The following is an 8,735-nucleotide window of genomic DNA, read 5'->3' as shown; positions in this document are numbered from 1 at the left end:
CTCGGCCCGGTGGCGCGGCAGGAAGCGGCGCGGGGCGCTCCCGGCGCCGGCGGCCGCCTCTCGCTGGGCCCCGGGGCATGAAGCAGGAAAAACCTTGCACGGGGCAAGATACCAGCCCTGCAAAGTGTTTATCGCCACCGGTGTTGATTTCCGTAGGTCGTACCGTTTGCTAGAATCTTACTGTGTCTGCTGAAGGATACAGTGCATCTCCATCCTTGCGCTTTTTGTTGCTTTCGGAAAGCCTTTAAAGAAGGGAAGACATCTTGCAGTAGTCCAAAAGTTACCTCGTGTTACAGCTGTTTAGCATGCGTGGTGGGGAGGCCCTGTATTCTTTTTCCCAGCAGGCATGAGTTCTGCTACGGTTTATTGCTCCCCAAATGGATTATTGGACCAGTTGGCTTGCAACGCACCTGTGTGGTATTAGGACTAGATTAGTTGACAGCCTCCTTCAGTGCAATTTTGGGAAACTTTTAAATCTTTACTTGAAGTCTTCCCAGTGCCAGAAATGCTTCTGTGATCTCAGGCTAGTGTTTCTAGTTTAAACGTGTGAAAACAGATCGAAAGGGATGTTTGAGTGTGGTTGAGTCCAAACTTTAAAATTCTTGACATCTGTCAGTGTACGTAGTTTAATAGTGTATGGTGTAACAGATGAAACCCATCTTACTAAATACTATGCTAAAAAGTAACTTGAAACAACTTCTTGTAGGCATCTACAGAATCTTGTAACTGAGAAACTCTATGACAGAAATAATTTTGATCTGGGTTTGTTTGTCTGTAGGTGAGCAAAGAATGCTAAGAATGCTTTACAGGACCTATTTCCGAAAAGTCAACTGAGAAGAGCTACAACAAAGATCATATGTAGTATGATTCTCTTGTCAATTTTCTTATCTCTTAATAGTTCTGTAGTTGAAGATTTGGAGGAATACTTGTTATTTGACTTAAGTCAGCTTGTAGGAGAGTTCAGTTTACGTTCTGACTGACTTTGTTAGTATTTCCTAAACGGAAATAAAATTTTACTTGAGTATTCTGAGAGTAAAATCAGTTTGCCTGCAGTCCAGGGTGATTAATTAAGGTCAGGTTGAGAATGAGCCTGGAATATTAATTGCTTGTAACAGTGCACATGTCTTGGTTGAAACATAAGTAGCATATAATTAATTCTTACCTTTAATTGGATAAGTTCTCTGAAGCCGCTTCTTTTGCTCTTGTAGTTCCTGGATAACCTAGGCAATGATATTGACCTAAATTCTTCCCCTTGTTCAGGAAAGGGTGCAATCTCTAATTTATTAGTAGGGGATGTTAAATTCTGTTTAACTGCATCTTTGATATAAAACTGCATCTCTGGAAACTAAATGCTGTCTGTGGTTGTAATTTGTCAGACCTTGACGTAAGCTGACATTGTCACTATAGAAAAGCCATACTGTCACTTCTGTTCTAATTTCTGTCCATATGGCACTGTTCTGTGCAGATGTGAGCACTTGGGCTACAACATTGTGAACTGAGCTAAAGAATGTGCGTGGGGGAGGGTTTATTGTTTGGCCCTGCAAGTAGTTGTCCTCAGTCAGTATATAAACTGCGTTCTTGATTCTTGCCTAATTGTGTGGGTGCATTTTTTTTTAATTGCAGATATTTTCAATTTACTGTTACATTTATATGGAGAAGTCTTGTGAAGCGTCTGTAGCAGTTCGGTTAACAGTTGCACAAGTCTACTCTTCTTTTTCTACTTTTTTATTACTTACCATTTTCAAACTTCTCTTCCTTGTTTGCCCACAGGATTATTTTGTGCTTCCTGTAGGAAGAGACTTTCTTCAGGTACGAAATAGTGACCTTAGTGCTGTCATTTTGTGCTTACTGTCAAAATACTAGTGTCTACATGGCCTATGTTTTCCAAAAAGTTTTTGGCACTGCTGACTTTTCAGGCAGTGTTCTTGTAAAAAGCATTTATTTTGTGTATGCATGCACCAAATTTAAGTGATCATTTGTGTATAGATGTATAGTGTGGCCATTCTTACTGCAGGTACATGTGGCTGAAAATAGTGCGTGTTAGTGTGCAACATAAATTGTTTTTTGAGGGCTGTAAATTTGGCGACATGCCTTTTTTCAGTCTTTTACGAGACTTGAGTACTTCTGGCCAGCCTTGTTTGAATACAGCCTGCCTTGTCTGTCCTAGTACTGCATTACTATTTGATTTACAAAATTGGTCAGAAGAAAATAGCACTATCTCAGTCTTTAAAGTGTGGTGTGTTTTTGTGTGTTGTTTGTTTGTTTTGATGAAGTCAGCACCAGAGAGCTTTCCTGTTCTTCTTGCTGAGATTAAAACACTAATTTCAAAACAACTTTCTCCTATGACTTCTCTCCCAAGGAAATGGAAACTGTTCCGTAGCTCCAAATAGTGCAGTAGTTTTGCTCTTTCTGTAGGAAAAATTATCTCAAGCATCTTTACTGCTCCAACTATAGAATTGGGTATCTTTAGCTGATAGGCCTAAAAGGCATTGCAGTTGTTTAAGTGAGGATTTTTAGTTAGCCTTAAAGCTGAAATCTAGACTGCTTGTGTAGTGTAGTAGAGATTCCAAATGCACTAGACATTTAATGATTCCTCACCATAGTGATAGATGCTAATGACTTGATTCCTAGTATTTATATAAGTCCTCTGCCAAGATTGCAGCTCTCTCCCGTCAGTATTGCTGTCATCAGCCTTGAAAATCATGCACTGCTTTCTCTGCTGTCTTTTCCATCTCTAAGCTACAAGATGAGTCTAGAAGCAGCCTGTAAGTGTACCCCTTTCCTTCCTTTCTGAAAAAACTTGCAGAATCGCCTTTTCCTTGCAGTGTGGAACACATTCTATCTGCTTCATGTCTGTCTTAAACGAAGAGCTGATTTTTTTGTTGAACCTTATAGCAGTGGAACTTGCACTGTTTCCATTTAACTGAAGGTCAGTGTTCATCAACAAAATACCAAGTCCTTTATCAAGAAGTGGGGTAGCGTTGATCCTGCCCACTCAGGAAGCATTCAGGTAATGAAACTGAGACTCCCATATCTGATTGTTAGGACAGTAGATACTGTCTGGCTGTAAACAGTGGCTGAATGGATTTGCAGCAGCCAGTACCTCAGGTGGTATAAATTATCTGTGGAAAATGGTTCTCAAACTTTCTATAGACTTTTTTTTCAGATTTTTAAGACTTTTTAGACTTTTAAGAGTCAGAAGTCCAATTACAGCTGCAGTTACTGTTATTAGATCATTTTTGTGCTTTCCTACTCGGTTCTTCCATTTTCAATCTTGGTCTTTTCCTCTGATAGCTAGAATACATGTTGATGCTTACTGATGAGAAAAATCTTAGGTTCAACAATTTGCTACAAACGTATGGTGTACTGTTTGAACATCCAGAACAACCTCAAAGCCAGGGATAGGGCATCTGGTCCAAATTGAAGAGTTTGCTGGCCATTAGATACTTAAGTATTTAATTTAATTTAGTATTTAATTTCTTAATACTAAATTTCTGTGCTACCGCAAACATCTTCTGTCGGTTTATTGAAACTTGGAAACAATGCAGTAAATGTCATGATTCAGTAAAACTGTGGTCATCTGGAATCTCTTAAAAATGGGCTTTTCTAGAATGTCTAGGTGCTCCTTCCAGAAATGACATAGATGATAATACTTAAATGTCACTTAATAATGAAATATTTATACTAAATTTAAAGCTTTGACACCAATTGAAAAATGGTATTAGACTCAGTAATCTAAGGGTTGTGACCAAACAGAAAGTAGTTAGGTAAACTGATTCCTCTTTTTTTTTTTTAAGGGTATGCTCTTTTAAGAAAAAATCTGCTGTCTTTACAATTTTGTGAGTTTGTCTTGTCAGTTTTGAGCACAAGCTCATATGTCTTGCAAGGCCACTCTCCTAGCAGCTAGCAGCTTGTCTATTCAGCAGAGTCAACCTAAATAAAATACTTTAATGTGGTCCCAGTATAAGAAAGTTTATCCTAGGATAGATCAGGAATGCAAATCTGTCCACTTCTTTCTTTCTCTGTTTTCATTCTTTTTTTTACAAAAAGGTCATAGGACCATTGGGCAGGGCAGGAGGGTCTTTTTGAAGTCAGTAATACTTAGTATGTTTGGCATCAGGCAGTGTTTTTAGCCAATGCTAATACACTTTTTCAGTTCAGGTAGACTATCAGGAAAAACTGTGTTGGGGTGCCTGATCTGCAGGCTAAATTAGGCCTTTCAGAACATTTCAGGTGGTCTATAGCCTGTTTTCTGATGTTCTCCTGAAGTCTGCAGGAGCCTTACATATAGTGAATGGAATGGCTTTGTGGGTGAAGAAACTGTTCTGAACAAATTAAAAGCTTACGTGACCAAAAAGCGAATCCCTCTGTAGCGTGATGGATGTAGTTCCTGCAGCTGAGGATGTCTCAGTTGATGGAGGAGGAGTGCATTTTGGCAGTTGTTGGTTCACATGGCTGGATGGGCATGGTATGCTCATTGCAACATGGATTGATATGATGAACTTTGTCACAGTTTGCAGACCATGACTGCTGAGTGCTCTGTAAGAAATTATGAAGATTGGTAGAGCAGTCTGCAGGTTTTTTTCATTTGTTACACATTTGAACTCCTTATTTCCTTGAGAGGATTCTTACTGTTTAAGATGTTAACTTACACCTCAGAGTATGCCTCACACTGAGTTTGTTCCTCCTTAATCAAGAAGTTCTAAAACTGTAGGTGTAGTAGGGATCTAAAATTGCCAGAAATTTTTCAATAAAAGAATTTCAGTTCATCTTAATTTTTTCCTGTTTTTCCTCAGGCTGCTATTTGTTGCAGTTGGAATTATTTCTAAATGCAAGATTGTTTCTGTGTCTCTTAATCATTAAAAAGGATAGACTTTTTTAAAATATATCTTGAAAAGCCATGCTTACTAAATTAGAGCATATCTGTAATTTGAACTTTTTGAAGGCACTGTGACTAAATACATCAGACTTAGGTTTTTGGTTTTAAACTTTCCTAATAAGTCATCTTTTAGTACAGATTATTTATCTTAACCGTGATGATATCACAGCAGAAGTCCACTAGTATGAGTAGAAACTGTATGTTGCAGCAGAAATGATGACTTTAGTTTTGTGAATTCCAGTCTCTTGTAATTAGTTTGCAGAAGAAATTTGTGCTTCCAAATCTAGAATACTCAAGCATTTTGATGTTTTGGTGCAGAGTAGGTGCTCTTGTTTTTGTTTATGGCTGGGTTGCTTGTACTTGGATATTAGAGAATTGAAATTTTCTCTTTTAAAGCTTCTGTCCTCTGAATTAAAGTATGTTTGCATGATAGGAATATAATTGATGCAATGACATTTGTGTGGGTTTTTCAGTAGCAGTTCTCATTAAACTCATAGGAGGAAGAGATGGTATTAGATTCAGCACAGAGTAGTTGCAATTAAGAATCAGTGACTGTTTCAGATGTATTTGCTTGAAAATCTTTTATGCCAAATAGTGGTGGATTGAAAAGTTGGGAAAGGAGTTAAGAATTTTTATAAATTGGAGAAAAAGAGGAAGGGAAATTAAAAAAAAAAAAAAAAGGAAAATGAGAGAAAAGAAAAACAAGAAACAGCAGGAGCTGTTGTTCTCCATTGGAAGAGAAGTTGAACACATGTGCTTGCACATTTGTGATTGCTGGATCTTTAGTCTGTTATTTTATTCTAGGACCCCTATGTTTTCAGTAATTTACAAGGTAAAACTGCCTACAGTCTGTAACTTCTTTAAGTACAGTTTGGTCTATGCGATAGGTTTGACATGTCAGTAGTTCTTTCTACTCCACATATCTGCGGACAGTACCTCAAATTTCGAGTTACTCGCGTACACAAAGTTTGGTAGTGAAATTGTCTGCTTGCTTAGCTTGTTCTGAGGTATCTGGTGTGCCAAAGTAGGAGTARCTAGCTGTAAACTTCCTGATGGCTTATGTTTGGCAAGGGATAAGTAAATGAGGGAAAAAAATTGATGAGGTTATGAAAACGGGCGTGGGGGGGCTCTATTTCTAATTTGGATGGTAGTAGCCTGCTGACATTCAGTATTGAAATACTTACAGAGAATTTGACCTTTTAGAGTGGTCAGTGTATGCTAAAGTATTGACTATTGAGTGAGTATTTTTCTAAACTCTAAAATACCTTTGTCTCAGAATTCATATGACTTTTTTTTTTTTTTTTTCTTCCCTGTAGTTGTACATAAATACTTGGAATGCCTGCACCTTTATAAGCAACGAGTTTCTTCTTGGTGAGTATAAGTGCAGATACTCAATTTTGTTAATTGTAGCTCTGCTTTCTTTAATCTGTTGAGGTTGTTTGCAAAAATTAGAAAAACCCTGACATTTAAAGTCACCATGGAAAATATTTCTCTAAATTTAATCTTTATATTCTTAGAACAGAGCTTGCAGATTCTTAATTGGAGAAAATACGACAGTTTGATTAAAGTAGATATTCTTGAAAATAATATATGTCATTTAGGAAACAAATGTCTTATTTCATATGACTTTAAACAAAACAGAAAAACTTCCCAAATCTATTTGCTTGCTCAGTATTTTAGAGTGTCTTTATCATTACAGTGTGTTACGAAAAAACAGACGAAACTAGAACAGCCAAATGAGATGATCAAATGACTGAAAAAAAAGAATGCTCACTTCTTTAATTGCACTTGGTAATAGATTTTATTATAGAAGATTGCTTTTTCTCTGTTCTGTTGAATTACCTATGTTTATAATTTCTGCTTCTATGTTGGTCTGTCCCAGTCTCCACACGACCACACAGTTGTGTGGGATATTGTTGAGAGGATGCAAATGACATTCTCAAAATGCCCTTTAATCTAGGAGAGAGTATGAAGCTCTTGATCTAGAGAGGTGTAACTTACATCTGCTGATAGCTCTTCACATTTGTTGCTAAATGCTTTAAGTCTTAGTTTCTGCCTACAGAGGAGAGCAGATGTAGCTTTTCATGATGTTACAGCTTTGCTGGTCTACTTATGTAAACTGGAGGAAACTATGGGTCTGAAATGAGATGATAAGCCTTGTGCTCTGAGTAAATATTTTAGCCTTAAGGAATTACCTATACAGTATTCTTGTTAGAAATTCTTGTTAATTATAAGCATTAATTCAGGATCCAATTTCCAGTGTTGTGTTGTTCAGTGAAGAATTTACTTTCTATGCTGTGGATGATTGTCTTGGAAACTTGTAAAGAAAGGAGTAGTGTTGGTTAAGATCTGGTTGAGGATCCTGCGTAGTGCAGATAAGAACAACTGCATGCAATCCATTGTCTTGTTTGGAATGTGTTCTTTGGATATAAGTGTGGAGGAGCTGCRTTATTCCTGGAAGTTTGTTGCAATGTCTAATTGTTGTCTTGTCCATTTGGAATTTTTGCTGTTTCTGTTCCTATTGCATTAGAAGACTTGATTGAAGGTCTGAAGCATTGCGGTTGAAATACCAGTGATAAGGACGTGTGTGACTTATGGTTGTGTCCTGAAAACTTTCTAATTTTACTATGAAATGGTATGCATAAGCAAAACATGAGGCAGAAGTAGAGAAATCCTTAGGTTAATAGTATAGAAACAATTCCTTAGTTATATATAACTGACGTGTTTTAGTCATGCTTTTTTAATATGTAGGGTAAAATACAGTGAGGCATACTTCGTGGTGGCAGTGATACTGTAGCCAAAATCTGGTAGGCGCAGAGCACAGGCAGATGTTTTTGTCTGTGGAGAATAGTCTGTTCTAATCAGCCTCCTAAGTCAATGCCAAAGCAATTTAAAAAAAATAGTACTTAAATATTTGTGAGAATTATACTGTTTTCATAAGATGCCATTGGGATTGTATAATGTAATGGTGTCTGTAAATACTGTTTTGCAGTCTGACATAGCCATTACCTTTTCTCATCTGCAGGTGTGTGGTTTCAGCACAGCATGGCTGTGGTCATCCACTTGCAAGGTCTTCTGATTGTGGTGGGGACAATGGACTTCTCTGGAGTGACCATTCCTGATGGGGGTGCGCATATTGTAGGGGGTGAACTGGGTGAGGCTTTCATTGTTTTACCCATGGATGAAGATGAAAGGCTTGGTATGATGTAAGCCAATGGTATAAGTGAAAGGTCAAAAGTAGCTATTGCTGAGCAATAAGAACTTACCTTTAAAACATGATTGGACTCAGTCCTTGACAGTTCCAAAATGTGCACTTATATATGATGGCAATTTTGGAACGCTCTCTAGTGCTGGAGTCAATGGTAGAGTCAGCTTATGTTTTATGGAATCTGCTGTTACCTGTCCTGGCATAGTAACTGCTTATACTGCTCTATATTAAGAAAACAAAATATACCTGTTTCTTTTATTACCTGTATAGGAACTAAATTTCAAATCTTGGGGTTACCTTTAGTAGACCAGTATTCAGCTATACCCGTGCAGCATCACCTGTGAAAACAGGGCGATCTATTGCTAGTTCTTTTACTCTGGCAGTGTTGTCAGTGCTTTTATTAACCCAACACCTGTACTACCCACCTTACCTCTTGTTCTTTGTAGTCCTCCTAAATCACCAGTGATGTGGAATGACTCTTAGGAATCTGACAGCACACTTACCATGCTGAGTGAATTTAATGCGGTTTTCCTTCAAATAGTTACATATTTTTAATTTCTGTTTGCATAAACTATCGGAGTGTTACCATGCTATTTTATCAGTCCAGAAAACTAAGGTTATTCATAAAGTGCCTTTTTGCAGTATTTG

General features: G+C 37.6%; 1 protein-coding gene across 10 annotated transcripts in view; it reads left to right on the top strand.

Annotated features, from left to right (window-relative positions):
- Positions 1 to 1,769: 1,769 nt before the first annotated feature.
- The window catches only part of PHF20 (PHD finger protein 20), a 71,549-nt gene continuing 64,583 nt past the window's right edge, over positions 1,770 to 8,735 (top strand). For 6 of the 10 annotated variants that reach the window (XM_085302647.1, XM_085302646.1, XM_085302645.1 and 3 more), the window contains exons 1-3: positions 1,770 to 1,809; positions 6,196 to 6,250; positions 7,905 to 8,033. The gene's annotated coding sequence lies outside the window, so the exon portion shown is untranslated. Of the gene's footprint in view, positions 1,810 to 6,195; positions 6,251 to 6,609; positions 6,671 to 7,904; positions 8,034 to 8,735 lie in introns of those variants that run through there. The other 4 variants (XM_085302637.1, XM_085302638.1, XM_085302639.1 and 1 more) reach the window with 4 other exon arrangements.

The sequence above is a fragment of the Rhea americana genome, unplaced genomic scaffold (assembly GCF_003343005.1).
Source record: "Rhea americana isolate MKP2758 unplaced genomic scaffold, rheAme1 scaffold_190, whole genome shotgun sequence".
Taxonomy (NCBI): Eukaryota; Metazoa; Chordata; class Aves; order Rheiformes; family Rheidae; genus Rhea; species Rhea americana.
The sequence above is the reverse complement of the archived record's forward strand: the minus strand, read 5'-3'. Positions and strand labels throughout refer to the sequence as shown.